Source organism: Capricornis sumatraensis, chromosome X, assembly GCF_032405125.1.
Source record: "Capricornis sumatraensis isolate serow.1 chromosome X, serow.2, whole genome shotgun sequence".
Classification (NCBI taxonomy): domain Eukaryota; kingdom Metazoa; phylum Chordata; class Mammalia; order Artiodactyla; family Bovidae; genus Capricornis; species Capricornis sumatraensis.
In genome coordinates this window covers 130092095-130118731 of record NC_091092.1, presented here as the reverse complement: position 1 = coordinate 130118731, position 26637 = coordinate 130092095, and the positions used below count along the sequence as shown (strand labels likewise).

General features: G+C 43.1%; 1 protein-coding gene across 2 annotated transcripts in view; it reads left to right on the top strand.

Moving 5' to 3' along the window:
* The window catches only part of NHS (NHS actin remodeling regulator), a 341883-nt gene that overhangs the window by 24410 nt on the left and 290836 nt on the right, over window positions 1–26637 (top strand). The window lies entirely within an intron of this gene.

The window sequence follows — 26637 nt, the reverse complement described above, 5'->3', positions numbered from 1 at the left end:
CAGTCATCTAAGTAGATGCAGAGAAAGAATTCAAGAAAATTCAGCACACTTTCATGGCAAAAACATTGAACACACTAGGAATAGAAGAGGACTTCCTCAACCTGATAAAGGCCGTCTGTGAAAAAGTGACAGCAGACATCACACTTTGTAGTGTAAAGTTAGGAGTTTGCGGTTAGCAGATGCAAACTACTGTATATAAAATAGATAAACTATTGTATAGGGAACTATATTCAACATCCTGTAATAAATGATAGTGGAAAAGAATAAGAAAAATATATATTATATATGTATAACTGAATCAGTGTTTGTTTCAACATTGTAAGGTTTTTTTTTTTGTGTGTGAGGTATAGAGGATGTTAGGAAACTTGAGAGAAACGTTAACAGTTCCGAGTCTTCACTCAAACGAATAGGGGCAGGAGCTGTGTGAGTTATGCTTGGCCAGCTCCCGCAACCAGCTGCCCCCAACTTTGGGTGGTGGAGCACAAGAAAGGTTTCTTTCAACCAGTCGTGTGACCCTGGTCAGGTCACCATCCTCAGCGATCGTTTCTTCCCCAAATGCTGACTCAGGGACCTAGGTTCTTTCCATCTTCCTTCTGTGCCCTTGGTGAGAACTTGGATGTCCTCTCCTTTCAGCTGCCGGGTGGGAAAGAGAGAGTGGAGGATTGAGTTTGTGATCCAGGCCCAGCTGAGGACCTGCAAGTTCTCTTTCACTCACATTCCAGTGGCCAGACCTCGGTCCCATGGCCACGCTGTGATGCGGGGGAGGTTGGTGCGTGCAGTGTTCCTGCGTGTCCGAGAAGAGAGGAAACAGGTATGCCAACCAGCTAGCCAGCCTCTGCCACACGGGCAGACCAAGGGCAGGGACAAGGATGGCCCATTGCTGAGACAGGCCCAGCTTCGTTTCTTCCCTCTGTTCTTGGTGGAATGGTCCCAGGTCCACAGTACTGCTACAGGGCACATTCCTGTGATGCCTGTCACCTGCTTCCCTTAGTAATGCCTGGGGAGGGAAATGAAGAGCCAGGGCAACCTGGAGCATTTGAGCATCTCGCCGATGGAATGATAGCGCCATGTTGTCCTTCAGAGGGGAGCCAGAGATGAATGTGGGAAATAAATTGCCGTTTCTTTGTGCTCAGACATGGGATGAATAAAAATAAGGATCTGTGCCCTTTTAAGATTGTGCTTTAAATAGAAATCTGCCCCAGGCCCTTCCTGATCTTTTTTTCTGGCCTCCCTTGGAGTGTCCTTCACTCCCAGACACATCTGCTCCTTTGTGGCCGAGGGGCTTGAGCTCTGCTTGGGGACCAGGTGGCCTGAGTGGATCCCTTCCTCCTCCAAGTGCCTCTGTTTTCAGGGCTGCCTGGACAGGTCTAGCTATTTCAGTGACATTTCTGTAGCAATTGTCCCTGCCCTTCTAGGCAAGCACTGCCTGTCTTTCTGACAGCCTGTTTGGTTGTGTCTGGCTGCTGAGGCCATAGTGAAAACCACCTCATCATCCTGTCCTTGTTTTCGGTGGCACTCATCTTGGGGTGGGTGCTTAATGAGCTTTGTTTATGGAGAGTGAAAGATGGAATAGGAGTGCCTCTTCCTTTGTGGGCTCTGCTTAAAGTCCTGCTGGGACCTTGAGGACCAGGAAGAGAGGAAGGGAAGCCCTGGGGCCAGGGAGAAGTGATTCTGCTGAGATTAGGCCCTTAGAGAAGATGGCCAACTGTCCAAATCATGATGGCTGAGGATTGGGGTCATTGTGGGTGGGGTCTGGGCTGACATCAGTGCCTAAGGGTCTGGCGCACAGAAGAGATTTCTGGTTGGTCCTTGTGCTTGCCTGTCTTCCTCTCTCCTAATCCATTGCCTACACTCCTGCAGAGCGCATCTGACAAGGCACAAATCCAGTCACATAACTCCCCAGTTGACATTCTTCCGTGGTGTCTTACTGCTTTTCCTGGTAGCATCTAAATGAATTGGTTTCGGGACCACATGACTGGTCCCAGCCTCTCACCAGCCTCACCTCTTCATTCATTTCCCTAGACTCATGGCTCTGGGCCCAGGTCTAAGATTGCTCAGAGTCCTCTTGCATGCCAAGCTCTATAGCTCCTCCAGCTTCGTCTGGTCCTGGCCTTCATGCCCCTTTCTCTGAGTTGCCTTGTTGACTAAGCCCTTCACTGAGCCAACTGCCACTATACTCTGTGTCTCCCTCTCCACACCAGTTGTTTTGCTCTGATGTAATTTCCTGTTTGTTTTTGGGCTCTTTCACCAAACCAAAAACTTCATAGGCTCAGGGGCCATGTCTCGTTCCCCACCATGCTCCCAACTGCGTTAGTGAGGGCAGACTAATTTCTGAAACAAAGAACTCCAAACATCTAAGTCACTAAATAAAACACAAGTTTTATTTCTTGCCCAGATAATACTTCGTTGTGGGTGTTCAGTAGATGGTCTTCCACAGGCTATTCAGAAATCTAGGTCCCTTTCTTGTGGCAGCTGTCTTATCCCCTAGGGCTGTTCTCTCTTTTCAAGTCTGCCTCTGACAGGCAAATGGGAGAAGGCGCATGGAGATCACATAGGAGTGTTTTTACAGTCATGCCCGGAAGCTGGGTACTTCTACCCATATTCCTTTGGCCAGAACACAGTCATGTGACTGCATACAATTTCAAGGGATGCTGGGAAATGTTATTCAGTGGCAAGCAGGCTGGGTGAGCAAGTAGCTGGTCTCTGATATCCCAGTGCTTACCTTGCACATGGTAGGAACTGAGTAAATCATTGTTGAATTTGTTGAATGAGTCAACATTATATGCTAGGCTCTATCTTGATTCTTAGGCAATTCAATTTACTCATCAAGAGGGACAGATCACAGAGAAAGTGCCCAGTGGGTTCCAGGGGACTGAGTGCCATGGAAGTGTTCCAGACAGTGGTAGAGGGAAGGGCAATGTTGTCGGAGAATCTGGCCCCCAGACAGTGAGGTGCTACCCTTCCCAGTCCTCCAGGGGAAGAGATTTTTATACCAAAATTTATTTTCTCAGAGGGGACAAAAGAGGAGATAACAGAAAGGAGGAGTGAGGACTGCTTCTTTAATTTTGAAGGTAGGGATGATTTTGGAGAATGGCATTCTATCATGTATACTATCATGTAAGAATTGAATCGCCAGTACATGTCTGACGCAGGATACAGCTTGCTTGGGGTTGGTGCATGGGGATGACCCACTGAGATGTTATGGGGAGGGTGGGGAGGGGGGTTCATGTTTGGGAACACATGTAAGAATTAAAGATTTTAAAATTTAAAAAAAAAATTAAAAAATTAAAAATAAATAAATAAAATAAAAATAAAAAAAATGGGGGAAAAATTGATATAGTTGCTTAGCCTAAATCATATCAATTCTTTGAAATCTTTCCAAAATGAATTATTGAATAGTATATTAATAATTCTTTAAAATGTTGCTTGTATATAAGAGAGGAATATGAATTCATTAAATGTTAGGTTCAGAGTTCTTTAACCATGAGATAAATTTGTTAATTCCATGGTTTATTTTGTATTGTCCCTAAATTTTTGTTTGCTTGACCAATAAATGGTTGAGACAGAAAAAAAAATAATAATAATTTTGAAGGTAATAGTGTCACCTTTCTCCACACGTTGCTCCTAGATGCGTGGGGGAAGCGCATGGCATGCCCATGCATGTGCCCAGCTGCCTCTTACTCTCCTGCCGGGAGGGAGCAGATATGTAACACATGTGACGTATCCACTCTTCCTTGTGTGGTCAGAGCATCCCAGAGGCCATGCTCCCCTACACCCCAGCCCCCTGTGGGTGCAACACCTCATTCTCCAAACGGATAGGAAGGCGCAAGAGAACCACTTGGCGAGAGCTACTGGTGACCTGCAATTTAGCTTGCAAATTGCCTCCAAAGACTCACCTTCTGGACGGGCTGGGATATAATAGCTCCTCGACTGTGGGTGGCTCCAGAATCTTCCGAAGCACTTTCCCACACCTTATCTCATTTCACCCTCATCACAGCACGGTGAGGTCAGAAGAGCCAAGGGTGATTATGTCTGCTTTACAGATGAGCGAACCGAGGCTCGCACCACTCCGCTGACTTTCCCAAGCCTGCGTGGCTGCTCTTCCATGCTGGCTGTTTCCACCGTGGGCCCCATTGCTCAAATCGGCAGACTGCATTCCAGAAGATTCCCCTTTAGCTTGCAATTCATAAGGCTGCAAATATGTCTGATGGCCACCCTTCCCTGTCAGCACTGCCCATGTACTTTCCTGTCTATAAGCAGCAGGTCTGCTGGGAGCTGCCACAGGGTCCTCTCCTGTGTTCAGATCCTGTGCCTTGTGGATCGTGGCCTCCCCCAAGTGTTGGTGGAGAAGACAAGAGACAGTGAAAACCATTCTCAAGTTGCACCCCAGTTAGTTATAGCACGGTCTAGGAGGGTTGTGTCATGGGGCTCTTTCTGATTAAAACAAAATAAAACCCCAGAATGCCCAGGGCCAGGATGTTTGCATAACTGTCCGTGTGCACGCTTGCTGGCAAGCATGAGTGTCATATTCCCAGGACCCGTGAACACTCTCTTCCGACCTCACTCAGATGGAAAGCCGACATTAACCTTGCTATCCTGTCTAATTAAAGGCAAAGCCTGTAGTATGCCCAGGTCTATCATAATCTGGTTTCTGGGCGTTGCCAGCACAGAGGAGGAGGGAAACGCTGCAGGTTGTCTGTAATGTGGGAGGATGCCGGAAGGGGCAGAGGGGTCAGGATGGGGTCCTTACCCACAGAACCCAGAGTAGAGTTTCCAGCATCCAGACCTTCACAGTGCAAAGAAGGCGTCTGGCTGGAGGAAAGGATGTCTGACGTCAGTCCCTAAACCTCCTCCCTCCATCCCCCTGGCTCTGGTACACTGGGAAACCTGCGTCTTCTTCCGTGGTCTCCCTTGCCTTGTTTTCCCCGGAGCAGAGCATGATCTCCATCTAATAGACTCTCAGCAAATCTCTTCCCATATTGAAACATTAATGTAGTAAATCCAGAGTTGGGGGAGATTGTGGTGTTTAGTCTTCTGCCATCAGAGACTTATTTATTTCCGCTTTTTTCTGTTTTCCTTTATTTTGCTCTCAGCTGCTGCTGCTGCTAAGTCACTTCAGTTGTGTCCGACTCTGTGCGATCCCATAGACGGCAGCCCACTAGGCTCCTCTGTCCCTGGGATTCTCCAGGCAAGAACACTGGAGTGGGTTGCCATTTCCTTCTCCGATGCATGAAAGTGAAAAGTGAAAGGGAAGTCGCTCAGTCGTGTCTGACTCTTAGCGACCCCATGGACTGCAGCCCACCAGGCTCCTCCGCCCATGGGATTTTCCAGGCAAGAGTGCTGGAGTGGGGTGCCATTGCCTTCTCCCATTTTGTTCTCTACTCATCCCTATAAATCATATTTTGAAGCCTTCCTCCAATTTCTCACTTTTCCTGATAGTAATAAAAAACCTAATTTGGATGACATCTGTGCTTCATCTCCTAGGGAAGATAACCCAGTTTTTCTCTAACAGAGAATTTATCGGTCTCCTGTGATCTGGCCTAAGGTCCCTTGTGAGAGACTGGCATGAAGTGATGCCTGATCCGAGAGATTTGAGGAAAGGCTCTGGACAGCAGGCTCTCTCTAAGGAATACTGATGTTGCTTTTTGGAGGCATTGTTTTGCCAGGATTCAGGTAAGAAGTCAAACCTGCTTCTCTTACCCTTCACGAGAGTCTAATGGTATGCTTATTTCAGATACTGTGCTGTGTGCTACACAATGACCACTTGCTTTGAATTGTATATGAAGACATGTTATAGAACCTTTTCTGTGAGCCAAGCATTTGCCTAGTGGAGCTCAGGATGAGGCTGTTACTAGTTCATCTTTTGGGAGCCCCTGCTATTTATTAATACAAGGCCTTCCCTGGTGGTTCAGTGGTAAAGAACCCACTTGCCAGTGCAGGAGATGTGAGTTCGATCCCTGGGTCAGGAAGATCCCCTGTAGAAGGACATGGCAACCCACTCCAGCTATTCTTGCCTGGGAAATCCCATGGACAGAGGAGCCTGGCCGGCTACAGTCAATGGGGTTGGGGAAGGATTGGACACGACTTAGCGACTAAACAATAACAAGCTATTTACCAGGCACCATAGTGGTCAGACTTCTTTCATGATCTTCCAGGGTAAGTCAGTCAGTCTGAGACCAACTCAGGGAGAAGATGGCAAGGTTCTGAAGATAATAGTACCACGTGGTGAGAAGGCCATGGAGTGTTTGTCATGACTGAGCAGCATATATACTTCTATGAAAGCAATGAGTTAATAATTATGTATTATAATTATGTCTAAATCGCAACACAATATTTAATATCGCTTGTGGTAGGTGCTCAGCAAGTGTTGGTGGGATTGAAGTAATGTGTTTACTCAGTGTATTTTCCATTAGATTGTGAGTTCTTTGGCATCAGGGCCAATGTGTTCATGTCATTGGCCTTTATGTCCCCAGCTCCATGCCCAGTGCCTAACACCTATCTGTCATGGATTGTTCAAATCCGTCCTTCCTTAGGATGAGGTCTTTTTATCCTAGTGTCTTAGTCCTGAGAGAAATTCCTTTCATGAGATCACCACCTCATCTCATTGTATGCCCATGTGACTAGTCCCAATGTGTATCAGCATGCCAGAACAAAACACTACTGACTGGGTGGCCTAAACAACAGAAATTTATTTCTCACAGTAATGGGGCTGGAAGTTCAAGGTCAGGGTTCTGGTCAATTCAGTATCTGGTGAGAGTTCTCCTCCTGGCTTGCAGATGGCCCCTTTCTCACTGTGTCTTCACATGGTAGAGAGAGAGAGTGAGTGAGTTCTCTGGTATTGCTTCTCCTAAGGACCCTAATTCTGTTGGATCAGGACCCCATTCTTATGACCTGTTTTAACTTGAATTAGTTGCTTAGAGGATCCATCTCCAAATACAGCCCCTGAGGGATTAAGACTTTACAGTATGAATTTTGGGGGGAACATAAACATTCATTCCATAGCACAGTGTCCTTGTTGCCTACCATAGCATCTGGAGTTTCCTGGTCAAGAAAAGGGTGATGATTAATAAACACAGTACTACACTATTGATATAAATAAGCATAATACCATGCTGCTGCTGCTAAGTTGCTTCAGTCGTGTCCGACTCTGTGTGACCCCATAGACAGCAGCCCACCAGGCTCCCCCGTCGCTGGGATTCTCCAGGCAAGAACGCTGGAGTGGGTTGCCATTTCCTTCTCCAAGGCATGAAAGTGAAAAGGGAAAGTGAATTCACTCAGTAGTGTCCAACTCTTCGCGACCCCATGGACTGCAGCCTACCAGGCTCCTCCGTCCATGGAATTTTCCAGGCAAGAGTACTGGAGTGGGCTGCCATTGCCTTAATACCATGCGTGAGGAGCCTAAAAGGAATCAGGTAGGAGCAGTTAATGAAAGTCTATGGTTGATTGAACCTAATTTTACCATGCCCTTGTCTTTTCATTATGATTTTTTTGAATCCTTGGGAATTTTCCTGAGCATGTCTGTTGCAGAAAGATATTCGTGTTTTGGAGACAGGGCAGCAGTAGTCAAAGGAAATGAAATAGGAAAGTCAGGATAAGCTGGATTATGCTGTGATGATAAACATCCCCCAAGTCCCAGGAGCTCACTGTAACAAATGTCTAATTCTCCTTTCCCACTCCATGTGTAAGGAGTGTCAACAGGGGTGCTCTGCTAGTTTTAATTGTTCTGGGATCCAGTCTGATGGAGGTTCCATTTTGAGACGTGTGTTGTGAAGGGGAATGTAGTAAATTTGCCTACTGGCTTTTAAAGGTTTCCCTTCATGCTTATCCTTGATTGGCTAAAGTAAGTTACATGGCCACACCCAATCCCAGAGAGGTTGATAAAACAAAGTAGGAAAAGCTAAAGTATTTGGCAAACAGTACTGCTTATTATTATGATGGGGTAATAATGAGGCTTAGGTAAATGTGGACAGAACTTGAGCAGAATTGGTGGCACAAATGAGAAGTTTAAAAAATTCTGTAAAAAAAAAAAATCTGTTTGCAAAAGAGCTCCTGTGTCCGGAATTTCTTGCCTAGCTGAGTGTTTCTGTGCCTGGAATGAGATCCAGCGAATGAAACCAGTTTTCATTGAGATCATGAGAGTTGCCTTTCAAGTGTCCATAGAGTATAAATAACAATAGCCTCAAAGAAACAATTAAAAGCTCTCCAGGTGGCTTATCTCAGATCCACTGAGAAATGAAAACCCCCAAACATGCCAAAACATTAAAAAAAAAAAGTGGCTATGTCTGAGGGTGGTCTCCTTGTAATGATAAAGCTTTTTCTCCATCCTTCCTGAAAGTGATACCAGCGTGATGTTAGCAGAGTATCGCTGTCTGGAAGGGGATGGCTGAATCTGGTGGGATTACATTTGAGCTGCATAAACACAGGTTGAATTAAGCATGGCGAGTTGATGATGGGGAGCATAGAAAGAGTCAAGACCTTCCGTGGAGATAATAACTAGTTCATTATCTACCCAGATAAAGGTCGCACAGACTTTCAGCAACAGCATCGAAGGGAGACTAGACTGACCTTTCTGACAACAACTCTCTGCTCCAATTTTTTTTGACAACAACTCTCTGCTCCAATTTTTTTGTTAAAAAAAAAAACAAAAAACAGACCTTAGAAAACCAGTGAGTAAGGAGATTAGTGTCCCTTCTGACACCCTTCATTCCGCTTCCTTAGCCTCCTCAATACATAGGTCTTCACTCCCATTGATTTTCGAGTGGCTGTCTTTGTTGAATTTACTTTGTGATATAATGGAAAATTCCTGGAAAAACCTCAAATAAACCCGTGAATAAATGTTGCTAGCTTACATTTCCCCCATTTTTACACTCTCTTTCACATGTCTTCCTCACTGCTACATTTAGTCTTTACATCCAAAGCCAAAATTGCTGTCACTTAGTCAAAGGAAACTTCGGCATCTTGGTCTGGATCTTCCAATTGTCCTTCAAAGAGCCTGTTATGGTTCGTTTGGAAGGAGCCAGCTTGCCATATCGTCTTTGTGTGAAACTTAGCAAGCATTGTGGTGTGGGTGGGGTACTTCCACTGAGGAAGAGAAATGATAGTTCCAAGTGGCTTTCGAGACATTAAGGATATTTTGGAATCCTAAATTAAGCAACAGCAGCTTAAACTTTTCACAGGAGATGGTGCTTTTGGCTAAGTGTCATAAAAGTGTTACGCCAAAGCCAAAAATTCCGATGAGATTTCAAGTGAATGATTTTCCCTTATTCATTTTGCATAATCGTTTTAATATGCACTCATTTTAATATGTTCTGTAATGGATTGGCAAACCCTGGGCAATATATTTTCTCTCCAGTACCTTAGAAACCTTGTCAGTAAAATGAAGACTGGTAATACAGATTTCTTACATGGTTATCATTTTTCTTTGTAAGAGGAGTTGCTTCTGTAAGAGGAATGGGCTATGTTGAATGCCAGATCATAATGAGGCCTCCTGGCTCCAATAAATTACATTTGCTCTAGGTTGACTAGCTATGGAATGAGGTCATGTACCCTAGATCCACATCATGAATGTGACAGGCTGCATCTACATACAGAATAACCCAATCATTGCTACTCTACCACACTCCATCACTGTCTCTGTCATCTGCGGGGCATGGGCGTGACAGAGGATGACGGTAATGATGTGTATTATGCTCAGCCCTTAGCCTCAAACGGTGAGAGCCTTACCTTTAGATTTTTAAAAACGAGAATTTTGTTTCACCTAGGGATAATTAATAGCTTCTGTGTGAGAAATGAAATCAGATTTATTATATTTAGAGATAGAGGGAAATATGAAATATTCCTTGAAATAGACTCAAATAGTATAGAGTAACTCGTGACCAGATTCTGTAACAGTTTTGCAACCCCCCCTCAACAGTTGCTTGCTCCATGTTCATATTTGCCTCAAATACTCTTTTAAACACAGTGTATGAGAAAAAAGAACATGAGAGATAAGAACAAGTACTTTTTTTTTTTAAAAAAAAATAGGATAATCTCATCTTGTAGAGGGTGAGTGGTTGTTATATTCAGAAAAGATGTATGTGAGAAATGTATTTCATGATGGTATTAGAATTACATGTAGTGTCATACTTTTTGCTACCAGGGGATTTCAGTTGGCTGCTCAGCAGCCTCTGATTGTTACATATCTTCCTGAATTTTGCAATGAGATAGAATGAAGTGATAGTTAATGATAGTAAACATAGTTACAGAGTTGTGTATGTCAGTCCATATGATATAATGGCAAAATCCTGTGCATGTATGAAACTCTTAAAACACGCTTGAGTAACATTTATGTAGCTCCATTTCAATTATATCTATACACTTAAATAATGTATTTATAGTACATATTATATAGTAAAGTGATAGGTATCTGTTATAGCATTATTATCAAGAGCATAGCTCAAAAACATTTCCAAAGGAATTAAGGTTCAAAACGAAGGTAGTAATTTTACTAAGTTTCAGAAGTTTGTCTTATCTGATTTCTTAGTGTGTCATAATACTTAACAGTTTTCAATAATTTGGGGGGAAATGTCTAGAGCTTTTTGAATGAAACCTGAACAATGAGTACAGTCTGACTTATGTGTGAGTGAGAAGGTATACATTGTTCTTCATCAGAGATTGACACTTTCTCTGTGAAGATTCACATAGTAAATTGTTTAAGTTTGCAGGCTTTACAACGTCTGTCGCAACTTCTCAGCTTTGTCACTGTAACTCAAAAGCAGCTGTAGGCAGTATGTGTGTGAACACAACTGTGTCCCAATAAAACTTTATTTATAAAAACAGATGATGGGTTGGTTTGGCTCGTGGGCTGAAGTTTGTCAGTCCTCAATCTTTAATTAGGAAGCGTTTTAACTACAGCTTAATTGAAAACAATTTATAGACGGCACCTAGTTGAATATGAGAATACCTATATTTAACGCATACATGTGCACCCAAATGTGTGTGTGTGTTCAAATGCAAACACACAAGAATGAGACAGAGTATTTAGAGGAATTTTTCAGATCAGTCTAGAAGAATTCCTGTATATATAATTTTCTCTTACAGTAAATAAACATGCCCCATTTTCTAAATAAATATTCTGATTCTGTCTGGGATTGTGGCTACCTTATCCATCTAAAGTTTATGCAGTGTTGTCATTGTTGTCTTTTCTCCTCTCAAGTTCATTGCATCATGATCATAGGGGCTGCTTAATTAATACCCTTTAGTGGTGGCAGTGCTATTCACATGGACTCTTTTTTTTTAATGTGGGCTATGCAAGTAGCTTTTGTTATGAGTCATTCTCTATTGATGTCATGATACAGTTTTCACTGAGGCATTAATTGAAATGAAACCACACGTTTGGTCAGATTGATTAATCTTTCCAGACTCTATGCAAAATACTCTTTTTCCTTCCCAGAAAAAAAAAATGTAGTCATTTGCCCAGAAATGGGAGAGGACAATGCTTTTCTAAATGATAAGGCTGTTTGTTTTGAGAAGTGGATTTATTGGGATGATAAATCTGGCTTGTACTATCTGCTCACCTGTTTGTCCTCAGGGAAACTGTCACTCTTTATTAATCCTTCTACACTGGAAAGGTTGAAATGATAGACAGTCTCAAAAGTTGGACCACAAAAGCTGATAAGCATTGAAAAAAATTGCTTTTTCTACTTTGACTACGTGTTGGATCAGCGTCCTGGAGCATCTCCTTACAAGAGATAGGCCGTCAGACAAGAGCTGTGGCTTTTTGTAACTAGGTTCTGCCTTGTATTTGAGAAGCTCTGTCTCTAAAGAGATTCAGGCAGTGACTCTTACTTTCTAACTGTTGGACTAAACATATATATATTTTTTGTCCAAAGAAATGACTGATCTTTCCTAAATAGGAAGAATTTAAGTTGAAAGGATGAATTTCACTTTCATTCCCATGAAATGACAAGGGAAGATAAATTTAGAAGTTCAAATAAGAAGATGCAGATATCATTTATGTTTCATTTCTAGGAAATGACTTTTTATTTTCCTGAAGTATTTTCTTGAGATCACCTCCCTACAGGAAGGGGTATTCTGCCCTCACTCCCACCTTCAGCCATAAGAGATGCCATCTGAGTTTTCTAAGGTAACAACACAAAGCAGACCCAAATTGTCAAAATAAAAAAATAAACTAAGAGAAGAGTTAAAAAATAAAAAGAGAAGAGTTAATGTAGCCTTTTTTGAGGCATCCATTAAAAAAACCCTCAAAAGGCATCTGGAAACAGAATAACCCCTTCATCATGGGAGGGAGCTCATTTGAAGGAAATCTAAACGAAATCCAGTCAGATACTTCTTAACGTGGGCAAGCCTGAGGAAACATTCTCGTAATTTTTTTTTTTTTTAACTGATCTCATTTCCTTTGACACACCCCACATCTCCACCGCAGGGCTGGAAAACCACACTGAATGACATTGGCCCATCCTTTTAAAATATTACCACCACTTGGGGCCCAGGCTACTACTTCTGGGCATTTTCTCTCCCAGGTTTTATTAGGGGGAACTGGCCCAGACAGTGTCCAGGTGAGAGTTTGTTTTTCCTCACGGCCTGCTATGCCAAAGTGCCTACGTTCGCTTCACCTCAGTCCACTTCCTCATAAAATGAGCTAATCTTTAGCACAAGGCGGCAGCAAGCAGAGATGTGAAAGTCACCTGCGGCGAGGAAGGGCAGGAATGAATCCGTGTGGCTCAGGGTGCAGCGGTGCCTCCATAACTCCCCTGGGAGCGTGTGTTCGCGGATGTTAGTGTGACAGTTCAGTCATTCTCATCATTGGCAGCACTGTGCTTTCCTGTGCTATCGGTTCTGAAAATGTGGGTGCTGTCAGGGCTTTTATGTCATAACATTTTCTCTTGGTGGTGAAATGATTGGGCAATATGTGGAAAAGAGTGCCTGTTCCTAGCAGTGCCTGTTGGCTCCAAGTGGTTCCTGGCTCTGTGCTCAGCAGCAGCAGTAGCAAGGAAATGGTACCCTAGCAGCTTTTGAGAACTGGATCCACTGGGACCTGGGAGGTGGGCAGCTGGGTGGCTAGGGCCTCAGCAGTTTTAGCAGAAGGGAAAAAGGGAGATAAGGACTTTCTAGCCTATGATGTTTTCACGCATGCACTCTGTGAAGCAGGTGAGGGTGATGAATTCCACTTTGAGATGCACAACACAGAAAGACGCACACAGGCACACTGAGCCCGAAAAAAGAGATGAGGGACTCAGAGTGGAGCAGCAGGGCCCTCAGTCATATGTGTCTCGAGTCACCTTTAGTCTTGGTCCTTCCCAGAATGAGGTGGCAGAAAGGCAGAAGAAAATGGAGATTATCTCTCAGCAATAAAAAGAATGAAATATTGCCACTTGCAGCAACATGGATGGATTTAGAGATTATTACACTTAGTGAAATAGGCCAGACAGAGAAAGACAAATATCATATAATATCACTTACATGTGGAATCTAAAATGATACAAATGAACTTATTTACAAAACAGAAATAGACTCACAGACATAGAACCCAGACTGCAGTTACCAAAGGGAATGAGGGGAAGAGGGATAAATTAGGAGTTTGGGATTAGCATATACACACTAATATATATAAAAGAGATGAAAAGCAAGGATCTACTGTGTAAAGCACAGGGAATGATATTCAATATCTTATAATAATCTATAATGGAAAAGAATCTGAAAAGATATATTTGTATGTACATGTATAACTAAGTCACTTTGCTGTATACCTGAACCTAACACAACTATACTTCGATTAAAAATGATTATTGAAAAAAGAAAAGAAATTGGCCCAGCAGCAATTCTCTGTTGCCCTTGGCAACACTGCAGGGAGGTGGTGGGGGCTGGCATCTTGGGAGCAGGCCTGCCCTGTTCTGGGGTTAAGGGACATCACACAGGGGTGGAGACCTCGCTGGGGAGGGCTAAGCAGCGTGGTAATCACCAGACTGCACTGGGAACAAGCAAACCTTCCCTGCTAGACACTGCGGCTCTACCTGGCTCCTTCTAGCACCTTCTGAATATGATCTCTAGGGCAGGCGATAGTGCCCATATGGCCCCTGTAGGACTCCCCCCTTTCAGTGTATCAATTCATCAAAGTAAAAACTGGCCAAGAATAAGAGTGAGGAATGAAACAATCCCCCAGACTCCTCTCTCCTCCCCCTTCCTGAGTCTCCATGGTGTCGGATGGCTGGTTGCAACCATTTACTTCTGATTGAGTGCTCTGATTTCTTTAGTCTCTTATCTTCTCCTCCCCCACCCCATTCCTCACCCGGTCCCCTCTACCCTCCTCTCCCCACAGCAGTCGGTAAGAAAGAGCCAGCCTTGAATTCAGGCATAATTGCTCCGTAGGGGGGACTTCCTTGAAAAAACCTCAAATTTTTGGGCTGTAACAGTGGAAATCTGTTTGAACCCTTGAACTTCCTTTATTGTTGAAATGACCACCTACAGAAACATGCTGGGGGAAAGTAGCAGAAGCACAGTGGTCCCTTTTATGGGAAAAACAGTAGCTGGAATTATTTCACTTTTGCAAGAATTCTGTAATGAGGAGGCATTTCTGAAGGGAAAGTGTGGAGCAAACATTCCACAAGTTGGAGATGTCTGGGCCACGATTGGGATATTGTACTAATCAATGTTTCTGGGCTTGGAAACAGAGTCTTCATTCTTTTTTGACCAGGAGCACAAAAGCTGGTAACTGTGGCATTTTTGTCTACTTTTGTTGCCATTTGTAGGGCTCTGCTTGGGGATACTGTGGATTTTTAGACACATAAGCAATATGGAGGAGAAGGGTTTTTTGCCTCTCGTGAAGGAAAATTGGCACATTATGAACAGATTGTGTGAACTCTCTCTTCGGTTCACCCAGGCACTAGGACATCTTGCATTTATGGAAGCCCTTTCCCTGGGTGTGCTGGGGAGGGCCTGTGGCTGGACACACACTGATAAATCTGGGAAGGTGTTGCTGTGTGTCCCTCACCTCTCATCCTTCCTCCATCCTATCTCCAATGTTACCTTAAGACAGAAATCAGACCTTGTTATTCCTCTGCTTAAGAAACACCTGTTATAGCCCCCACTTTTAAAGAGAAAGGTGAGACTCCTCAGCAGGGCATAGGCCTGACCCTGGCCCACTTTTCCAGCTCATCCCTTGGGGCTCCACCACCGCCCTGTACATCCCTGCCCCGCCATGTATGTTTTACTTCGCTGCCTCAGCTGTTCCCCTGCTTCCATGCCCTTTGTTCTCATCTTCACTGGAAACAACTCCTACTCAGACTTCAAACCCCAAGCCAAATGTCACTTCCTCTGTGAAGCCTTCCATAATTTCTGCATCTGCTTGCTCCCCCCATTTTGCTACCAAAATAGTCTCATATTTTACAGATATTCCTCTGGACAGTACTTACCACGTGGGTCCATAATTATTTGTGACATGCCTGTTGCAGTTCATTGACAGCCTGATGAGTGTGCGGGCCAAATCTTCATCTGCTTTGTATTCTTGGGGCCCAGCATAGTACCTGGCATCCAGTGGGTACTCATTAAATACTGAATGAATGAATTGGTCCCATGAGGAAACTGTGGAAGTGTGTGTGTGTGTGTGTGTGTGTGTGTGTGTGTGTGTGTGTGTGTGTGAGAGAGAGAGAGAGAGAGAAAGTTACTTCAGTTACTCTTATTATTTAATTTCAAGTCACAGTTTTCTTGAAATGAACATTGAAAGAGGGGCTGTTTCCTGTAAGAAATAGCAGGAAAATTACATCTACCCCCTTTATCAGCCTTCTGGACAGACACCCATTATTGACAGGAGATGACACATTGCTTCTTTACTGAGATTTGTGGCTTTGTGAACTTCAGAAGACACACACACACAAATTCTTTTAAAAACACACAAATTGAGATTTTCTGTTCATTGAGTTATTACATATCAGGGGTCAGCAAACTTTTTCTATAAAGGTCATATAATAAATACTTGAGGCTTTGAGATACATGTAGTCTTTTCTTTTTTAAATAACTACTCAAGTCGGCCTTGTAGAAAGACAGAAGCTATAAACAATACATAGTTTATACAACATAATTTTTAAAAATAAAAGATTTTTAAATTAACATAATTTCTTCCTTTGAATAGTGAATATTCAGCAATGACATTTATTAAAATTATTTTTTTCCTGCAGCTTTTTGAGATTATATAAATCACATGAGGGTAGATAAACTGGGAGCAAATGCCCTGAGAATGGGTGAACAGATTGGAATCAGTTTTGTTTTCATGTCAACCACGAATATTTATGATGAAACTCTTCAAGCTGCCACAACTAAAATAAAATGCAGTACAAAATCCAAGTTTTTGGCAATGTTTACTTACTTATGCCCTCCATGGTTCGTTTTCTCATATGCAATGGTCAGACATTGGCTTATCTGAGAAAGATAAATTTTTCCAGAGATGATTTCTGTTTCTTTTTGGCACTGAGTTGATCAGAACAATCAGAATTGGGCATCAAAGATATGTTTGTAGAAGTTACGGCATGGTCAAGGTATTTGCATATTTGATAATAGGGCTGCAGATTATTCCATGAACCGCTCTAGTGATGTGCCTCTGGATGAGCAATAAGGGACTGTGGATTCTGTGCATCAATGTCATGCCTTTGTTTAATTTTGCAGTTTCTTGCTTTGTCAGCCATGGCCTTTCTTTGCACCCACATTCACAAATGCCTCATTTTAGGGAATTAAGGAAGGTCTGGATCATGCATGCCATCTGAGAGCATGGGCATAGCAGTTTGGAAATGGCAGACTTGCCACAGGAGCATGGGCTTCAATGTTATTATCTGTTGTGGGGCTGCTCACATTTCCGTATTAAGCGTGAAACCTGTTGACTTCACTGCAGAGTATTTGGAGAGTTGCCTCCTGTTCTTGCACATTGAGAGCTTCTACGAAAACTAAGCAGTAAGAAATCATTGCAAAAAGAAGAGGTAAAGGACAAGGAGCTGAATGATGCCTAAATATTATGAGAAAGCATAAATGGTGCATTCAGAGAATTCATTCCTTTTATTGGAGTCTTTTCACTATTGCTCATTTTTAAAGGGGTTTTGAGGTATAGAGATGATTTCTTCATCCCGCTTCCAGGAACTAGTGCTTCCCTTCTCCTTTCCATAGTGGTCTGCCCCTGCTGCCCCCCATGTGGTTGCTCTGCCTTGGGCCTCTCCATGTTTGGCCCAGGCTGGTCTGGGTCATTTCCTCCTTCACTCTCAGGAGTACTTGTCTCTTCTTCTGGGCCTGCCTGGAGCCTGTCCTCAAGTCCAGTCTGTCAAGGACACTAGAGTTTGTTTCTCCTCATGCTTGGCTGCCCTCAGCCCAACACCAAGGAAGCTTGGAAATTCCCTCAACTTCTTCCACATTCACATGAACTTTGTAGAAAGAAACATCTCCACCCTTTTAGGGTTTGTTAATCCTTAAATCTCTGCGTGGCCTTGCCACCTATGATAAATTCTCTCAAAGGCATGGGCCAAGAGTTCTTCCCAGTGCAGTTTGCCAGGGCTTACCTTTGTGATGATATTCATCCAGCCCGTCTAATAGTAAGTGAAGGAAAGAGATTGAAAATCAGAGAATGGTTAATGAAGACTAGGAGGAGGCAGAGTCGGTAAGAGGACGAGAAGGAGGGAAAGAGCGGCTCTAACAGCAAGGGTCAAATAGAAGAGAACACTGACGTTCAGGTTGGTGGCTGAAAGACAGAAATTTCACAGCGAAGGCTCTCAGAGCAGAGACCTCTCTTTCCGGTTTGTGTATATGTGTTGTGGATAGGGCCACGAAGAAATTGGATTATTCTGTTATGAATACTTTCGTTGCAGTTTTATCTTAGCATCTTCATGGTTTAACATAGATCCTTTCCTTTGATCAGTATATCTTAAAGGCAGCAAACTTTGGTATAGACTTGTAAAAACATGGTTTTATTTTTAGTGTGAAGCCTGGATATCTAAAGGCATGATCCTTCTTATGAGCAGATGTTTTGTTGAAAATCCTTGATGACTCGCTATCAGCACCAGGAATATTTTCAGACTGGAATCTGAAGTATTATCCTTGATTTGCATTGAAGTTGTCAGTTGAGACTTCCTTTTTAAGCAGAACTTCGAACTTGGACATGAGCTTTCAAAATCTAGTGCATTTCTGAGAATAATAACACTTAAAGCTTTTGGATGGCTATCATTTCTAGCTTGAAGTAGGAATAAAAATGTAGACACAGTACACAGGTATAAAACATGAAAAGACAATAGCTGTTGCCTTTAATGTCTGGGAAGACTGAGTGTACTTGCTCTGACACATATACTTGTATCAGTTCAGTCGCTCAGTCGTGTCCAACTCTGCGACCCCATAAATCACAGCACGCCAGGCCTTCCTGTCCATCACCAACTCCCGGAGTTCACTCAGAGTTGCATCCATCGAGTCAGTGATGCCATCCAGCCATCTCATCCTCGGTCGTCCCCTTCTCCTCCTGCCCCCAATCCCTCCCAGCATCAGAGTCTTTTCCAATGAGTCAACTCTCCGCATGAGGTGGCCAAAGTACTGGAGTTTCAGCTTTAGCATCATTCCTTCCAAAGAAATACCAAGGCTGATCTCCTTCAGAATGGACTGGTTGGATCTCCTTGCAGTCCAAGGGACTCTCAAGAGTCTTCTCTAACACCACAGTTCAAAAGCATCAATTCTTCAGCGCTCAGCTTTCTTCACAGTCCAACTCTCACATGCATACATGACCACAGGAAAAACCATAGCCTTGCTTGTATAGTGTTGCTTAAACTTGGTTTGAGGCTTCAAGAACCATCTATAGATCCATGTCTACACATGCGTGATAGAAAGAATATCTCTAGATACAGTGTATAAAGAATAGTAGGTTGGAAGGTGAGAAACCATTAGTTATGACCACAGTCCACTCAGCCTGGGGTTCTGCCATCAACCAACTTTAAGGCATGTGCCATGAAAAGTTAAAGTTGTTCCCTGATGTCATTTTTAGAGGTGAAGTCTACTATACTTCTTTCCTAGACATTTGTAGTTTTGAATTATTTAAGTGTTCTGCTTATATACATGTTAGAATAAGTAATTCTGTAAGTTGTTCCTAATACTTCTAAATGTGGGGAGCAATTTATGTTCACCCTCTTCAGGTTCTTTATGAATTTCCATTTTATCAACCTTGACTTTGTTCAGCAAATCTAATAGCTGAGTAGTGGCTGTTCTTTAACTTCTCTGTGCCATTGTATTCTACCTCAGTAGACAATCTACTCATTGCTTCACTTTTGGAAAATGAGGTTCTATTTTAATTCTTAACATTGACAAGTGTTAACTAAGTACTTACTACAAATATGACTCTGAGAAATGTTGTAAATAGATGTCTAATGGAAATGATTTGAGAACTTAAAAATAATTTGCCAAAGTGTGTAATCCATCTGATAGTACTTTGTTCATTTATCCATTCACCCATTAACCCGATGCTCATCTTCTTATCCCTCAACCTGCTTTTCCATCCATCTATGCATGCATCCATATATCCATCCCCCATTCCTTCATCTTTCCCTCTCCCCATCCACCCATCCCTCTTTCCCCATCTATTCATCACCCCATCCATCAGTTGTTCACCAGACAAATGCTGAAGGCCTCATGGTCATGCACATGTCTTGGTATTTTAAATGCAAAGTTTATGAAACAGTCCCTGTCCTCTGGAAGCTCAAAATCTGAGTAGGGAGACAGGATAAATAAAATAATTATTTATAAAGACTTTAAACTAGTAGAAAAGCATTCTTCAAATGCATGGTGACCTAATCAATAAACATATATTGGGCATTCTTTAATAGCTATTGTTTTAAAAGACAATGCTAAGGCTGGCTTTGGCAACTGAATATTCTCTTCCTATTCTCTCTGACTTCTTACATACAGGTAGAGAATCTTTGCAATGCTCTATAAAGGTATGCTTTTAAAATGGAGATAAGAAAAATAGAGGCAGGTGTTACATGGTGTTAAGGATTTAAGGGGACATAGCTGAGAATTTACTAATTTTAAAAAGACCATCTTTTTTTCAGTAGCAATAAACTAATGATTTTTTTCTTGTTTCTTGGGAGGGAGAGGGCACGGATGGTTTCTTAATTACGAAATGCAATTGCTTAGATTTTAAGTAGTAGTATTCTTGTTATGAGCTGCTCCAGGCAGCCACATCAAAAGCAGCACTCTGTGTATGTGTGTGTGTGTGTGTGTGTGTGTGTGTGTGTGTGTGTGTGTGTGTGTGTGTGTGAGATGCTGGCCTGAATCTTGGAGACAGACCTGGTCTGTCAGACTTGGATTTAATTTCACTGTTTGAATGGGAAATAAGTTAGTGTGTTCTTTTTGGCTGAGTCTTTTTTTTTTTCCTGCCTTGTTGTCTAGCCATCAAGTCTATATTTGCATTTTAATTAAGAAAGAAGACAACTCTTGTGGCTGAAATTTGGATGAAAGCCGTGGATATTTATCGTTGGAAAGAACCTTGTTAACATAAGTCTACCTGTTTAAAAGCTAGTTTTAAACTTTATACTGTGGCTGAGTTTTTCCTCTTTTGTACTTTGCGTTTTTCATTGTTTTCCCTACAGCTTGATAAATTTTTGTGTGTTTGCACACATCTGATCACCAACCGGATCCATATATAGAACATTTTCAGTGTTCCAGAAAGTTCCCTCATGCCCATTTCAGTCACTAGTTATATCCCACCTCCTGCAATAATAGCTGCTATTCTGACCACTATCATAGATTCATTTTGCTTATTTTTGAACCTCATGAAAATAGAGTCACACAGTATGTATCTTTTGTGTCAGGGCTTCCTCTGATGGATCTTATGTCTATGTAACTCATCTATGTTGTTGTATTTGAAGAGCTGTTCTTTTTTTGAGGGGGTATTGCTGTGTTGTATTTTTATATAATGACTGATTTTTGACCATTGCCCTGGGTGTGTTATCTTAAAACTATAATAAGATAGAGCTAAAATGTTCTTTTTTCCTTTGTATTTGGTTGTCTGTCCCCTCCCTATGATGTAATTGAAGTCCATGATCATCCATCAGTTAACAAATTTTTTTCACACATACCTTGTATCCAGCATCATTGGGGATAAAAGAAGTATACGATCTGATCCCTGACATAAAACATCTCATTGGTGACTTAAAGTAGATAAACCATCAGCTTTCATTCACAGGCCAAACAGTCAAGATTCCTGCCTCTGTTCTAAGAAAGCAGAATTGCTACTTGCGTTGCTCTTCATTGAGTTTGTCTGATTTCTTTTTCTTATTGTGGTAACAGAGGTTGGTCCCAGGGATAGAGGCAGCTAATGGTTCAGTCCATCAAGCTGTCAGTTTTTATTGAAAACCCACTTACAATGTGCTCAGCATGCACTTCGCCGAGATGGTCATCATGTAACCCAGCTTCCCACCCTCAGCACTGTTGGCATCAGAGGCAGGGTCATTCTTTGTGGTCGGGGCTGTCCTGTGCACTGTAGGCTACTCAGCAGCATCCCTGACCTCCGCCCACTAGATGCCCCTTGCCCATGCCACCTCCCATGCCAGCTTTGACAACCAAAGATGTCTCCAGACATTGCTAGATGCCCCTTGGGGTCATAATCTCTGTTCACCCCATTTGCTCAGTCATGTCCAACTCTTGGTGACCCCATGGACTGCAGCATGCCAGGCCTCCCTGTCCATCACCAACTCCTGGAGCCTACTCAAACTCACGTCCATCCAATCAGTGATGCCATCCAACCATCTCATCCTCTGTCGTCCCCTTCTCCTCCTGCCTTCAATCTTTCCCAGCATTAGGGTCTTTTCCCTCAGCTGAAAATCACTGACCTCAACATACTGTTGCTTCCTCCATTTTAGTTCATATGCCTTTTTAGATACTGTGGGCTTCTAAGGAGCTTCCCTGATGGCTCAGAGGGTAAGTGGGCTTCTAATAGGAAGAACCAATGAGAAGTTTTGGAGAAATGGGGAGGGTGGTCTCCAAGTTCTCCATTTGCTGTGTACCTGGATGTACAAAGCACACAGAGTTCACTTCTAGAGTGGAGAGTAGTTTGAGAGAAAGCATGAGGGTTAGAATGGATAAGCTTGGATTGTAGCTGCCGACAGGGCAGATGGTCAAACTTGAAAGTGGCAATTGTGAAGTCTGTACTGGCAGCCTGAATCTCTAAGAGCTTTTAAAGCTTTTGAAAATTCAAGAACTTCTGAGACTGCCACAGTTTGGAATTCTGCCTTGAGTAATAAGCCTGGATAGACATAGAGTTCCTATACTGCATTTAATTATGAGGTTTTGACCAGGGTTCCAACTGGCTTTTGCAACTGAGGTTTGGTCAGAAAAAGTCTGGTCCTAAAATATGAGAAAACTTGGATAATACAAGCACGATGCTGAAGGCTTTTCACATATTTAAGAACCTGCCTTGGGTCCAGGAAGGATTTAAGGTGGCTGTCCCTTTGTGCTTACGCTGTCTTCAGCGTTGGTTGAAAATTCCCACTGGAGTGGAGCTGTAGAATGAGGAACATCACAGTCATTGCTCAGGAGGTGAGTGGAGAAGCTATCTCCTCCTCCTTCCATATCCTTCTCGTCCTCCATCTAACCTTCAAAAAGGACCTCCTCTAACCAGACAGTCAGGTGAAATCATGAATTAATTACAGACTTGAAAGTGTTAGCATGAGAGTCTTGTCTCTCTTGCCTCTGGCTCTCCATCTGCTCGGCTCCCTCCTGGTTCGGAGCCCTCAGCAGCGCTCAGGCTGGGGATGAGATACTGTGGCAGGCCTGGATGCGCATCAAAGACACTGGGAGGGAGCCCAGCCCAGTTTCTGGCAATTTGGTCTGTCCCTGGGTTTTATGCTGGTGTTCAAAATATTCCTTTTCCCCATCTGTGAAATGGAGATAATCCTTCCTCACCTTGCAGGGCTGTTGGGAGGATTAATTAGCTGATGTTCCTCAAATGCTTTGAAGATGAAAAGGCTTGTGGAAGTGCTAAGTAGTCTTAAGGAAAGTCAGAGAGTGCCTGTTGGGAGTGCCCTTGTTTTCCTCATTCTTTTTTCAGCAGTTGTGTCTCTCTCGACTTTTAAGTGTGTCTCATGGCACAAAGGGCCACACGGTGGGCAGGATGGGGCACTGATCACTAGAGAACAAAGACAGTACCGCTCGATTTTATGCCTTGGTACTAATTTGGCTTATCAGTTGGCATGCCTTCTGAAGATCTTTGACTTGTAATCATCAAGTTCTGGTGGTTATCCAAGGTGAGCTTAATCTCCTTTAGGGTGGAGGGAGGAAGTGGATTAGAAGAGGTCAAGCCAGATGGCCTTGAGTTGGAACTCTCGAAATGGAAGTCAGTTTTAGAGTTATGAAATCGAGAAGACTGCCAGGGAGAGAGAAGGTATAAAGAAAACGCTCAGTGTTCTCCTCCTCACTTTTACCAATGGCAGTAGGATTTCCACTGTTGTAGCAGCAGCTTGCCCTTCCAGGCTGTCATAACTTCTGATGATGTCTTTCAAGAGGTCAATTTCTCCTTCCTCGCTTCCACACGGCGTCCAGACCATGAGGAGGATTGGTCATGCCCCTTGCAGCTGATCAAGTCATCCTTTGCTGCCGTAATGTTTGTGTATCTGGACGGACCTCGTGGTCACAGGGCTGGAGGCAGGGCTGCTCTGTTGAGAAGTATGTCTCCTTCTCTTGGACTGCTGGCTTCTTTAGGTCTTGTGAGTTTCCCAGGCTCTTTTCTAGGCATGTTATTGTTTATGGTAACTCCTTTGAGCCTGAAAGAAGACAAATGATAGTACCAGCATACTTGATTTGAATCTTGGCATCTTTAAAATTCAATCTCATGCTTCTGAGAAGTTTCTCTGGTTGTTGATTTTGAAAACCACCTTGCTTTGGAGAGTGAGTGTGCTCTTGAAACATTGAAGGCAAACCAGATTTTTGTTAATCAGGTTATCTTAGGGGTCTTGTGAGAGTTTCTCATTTAAATGATGCTTAGAGGGAGTCCTTGTATAAGGCATAGTATCTTATGTCTTGTGTATCTATCAGGAGCTTACACCTGCTGACTTCATCATGAGTGTGTGGGGAGATAAGACTAAAGACCACTAGGCAACACACAGCAGGATCTCCCCACAGGTGACCCTCTGGGAAGGGTTGCATGTGTGTCACATGGGATGGGTCATAGGGTCAGGAAACCAGGGAGAAAGCCGAGAGACTGGCATTTATACGTCTTTCTCTTTAAATCAGGTCTGCTTATGATGTGTCGGTATTTATTCTCCTCCATTTCTGAAACCGAGGCCCCAGATTCCCTTCTCTTCAAAGGCCTCTTGGCAACCTTCCAAGGAATGGCAGAGTTCATTCTGATCGGTGTCCGGTGAGTGTAGCTCAACCGTTAGAGAGCTCAACCTGTCAAACTCACAGAAAAATGTCCGTTACATATTCCAGCTGTTCCTTAAACACGCTCCCTGAGAGCTATTTCCATTTGTTAGCTGTCAGAACGATGTAAAGGAATTGCTCCAGACCCTCGGATGTCATCAGCCACCTTTGTTTATACACCAGATTTTTTTCTCCATTAGCCAATCAATGTTTGGCACATGGAAAGCACAGGCTAAGAACTTTGCCTGATGAGTTGCTCCCCTCAGCCTTGGAACTCCTCTCAGCGAAAGGAAATTGAAGAGGAATTTGGTTTTTCATGTTTTCCTCCCTGCTTATGAGACCTGTGGAGGGCTGCCCAAAGCTGAATCCAGGCACTTCCATTGACATTGGCAAAGATGGAGGTCTGAGCTCATGATTCACCTTGGAAACTGGATCCCACTGTTGCTGGGAAAGGAATGCTTGGTTGCCCAGACATTAATATACGTGATGTTGATTCCACCTCTCAACACCCCGCCTGGAGTCATCAGAGATACAGGCAGGACACACCAAATGACTTTTTCAAAACTTTGATTCTCCCTGGGTCCCATGGACATTGGCAGTGGAGGCTTTAGGGTTAAATGAGTGAGAAGGGTATGCTGCTAGAATTTTTCTTACAAAGCTGGATTTTTTTTTCCCTCATGATACAACAGGTCATTCCATCTTGTGACGCAAGTCATTTGGACTTCTTAGAAATTGTAGTAGTGTGCTTGCTGGTGTCACTAGTCCAGCCTTCGAGAGCTGATTGCAGAATGTCTCTCCCCAACTTGTGCTCAGTGACAATATGCTGGGAGGCTGAAATCTGCCACGCTGGGGGTGTTTACATCACAGAAATCAGCAAAGGCTGCAAGTCAGGGCTACCCACCACCCAAGCTGGTTGTTAAATGTCTGTCTGCACAAACAGGAAGTTATCCTCACTCTTGACATCCCCTCAGCCTCAGTTATGGGACCGGTTAGCTTATAGGGAAGATATTCCCTTTGCTGTGGTTTCATTGAGTGTACCTGCTGTGTCCAGGCAGACTAACCCTTGTTCTCTCATCTACAATAGTCAGCCTGAGACAGAGTGTGGCAGGGCGGGGCTGTATGGCAGAAGATCACTGGGGTGACGCTTCTGCTCCTTTCACTAAGAAGCTCTATGACAGGTCATTTTACCTCTCTAGTCCTCAGCTTCCTCTTCACTATAATAAAAATAATTTGAATCATTAGATGATTGCTCAGTTCCCTTTTAGCTCTGACATTTGGCAGTTCAGCGAGAGCTTAGCTGCTGGGGGATGGCACGTCTTTTAAAGGCTCAGGACCCTTCAAAGTGCTCTCGTTTTCTCTCCAGATCTTGGGTTCCCAGTCATTTCAGTTCTATCTAAACTTCTGCCTCCAGCCTGAATGAATGGTGCTCCTCCAGATGCGAACATCAGTAATTCGTTCCTTTTCTCTAGAGGTGACAAAGCACTTTCAAGATAGCAGCCTAAGGCTGCGTGAGTGTGCCAGCTTTACAAGGGGTCTACCATGGTAGTGAGCTGAGGGTCTGGAATTAGTGGCTTCTCCGCTCTTGATCAGAAAAGAGCCTACTTCCTGCTCTTAAAGAAGTTCCAGTTTTGAGATTAATCAGCTGTCCATGAACCCGGATTATGTGGCCTTTCTGCTTTGCCACAGAGCTCTTTATATTTTCCATCTCTCTGAAGTGGAAATATGCTCAAATAGGTTTTTGCTAGTCCAGAAGGTTTGGGAACACATGTTTAAATAAAGCTTTCTCTTCAACTTTCTTTAAAAGAGGGATGGTAGAGGCTTGTCTGGGGGAGTTGAGAGTAGACTTACTAGAATATAGAACAGATCCAGTCCACCATGTGGGGCGTGTCTGGAAGGAGAAGGGTGACTGATGGGTAAGTTGGGACTGACTGCAGACTTGGGCAACTTGGTGTTGCTTAGAATCTTGTCAAGATATGTAAGCCCATATTTCAACACCTGCAGAAATACATGTCCATGAGATGAGCCTTCTCTGCTCAAATGTGCACATTGACACATGCCAATTCATACCAGCTCTTATTGTGATTTTGTTAATGAGGCCATTTACTCTTAAAAAATTTTTTTCTTGAAGTATAGTTGGTTTACAATATTGTGTTAGTTTCATGTGTATAGCAAAATGATTCAGTTACACACACACAAATATATATTTATATATATTTTCAAATTCTTTCCCGTTATAGGTTATTATAATTTATTGAATATAATTCCCTGTGC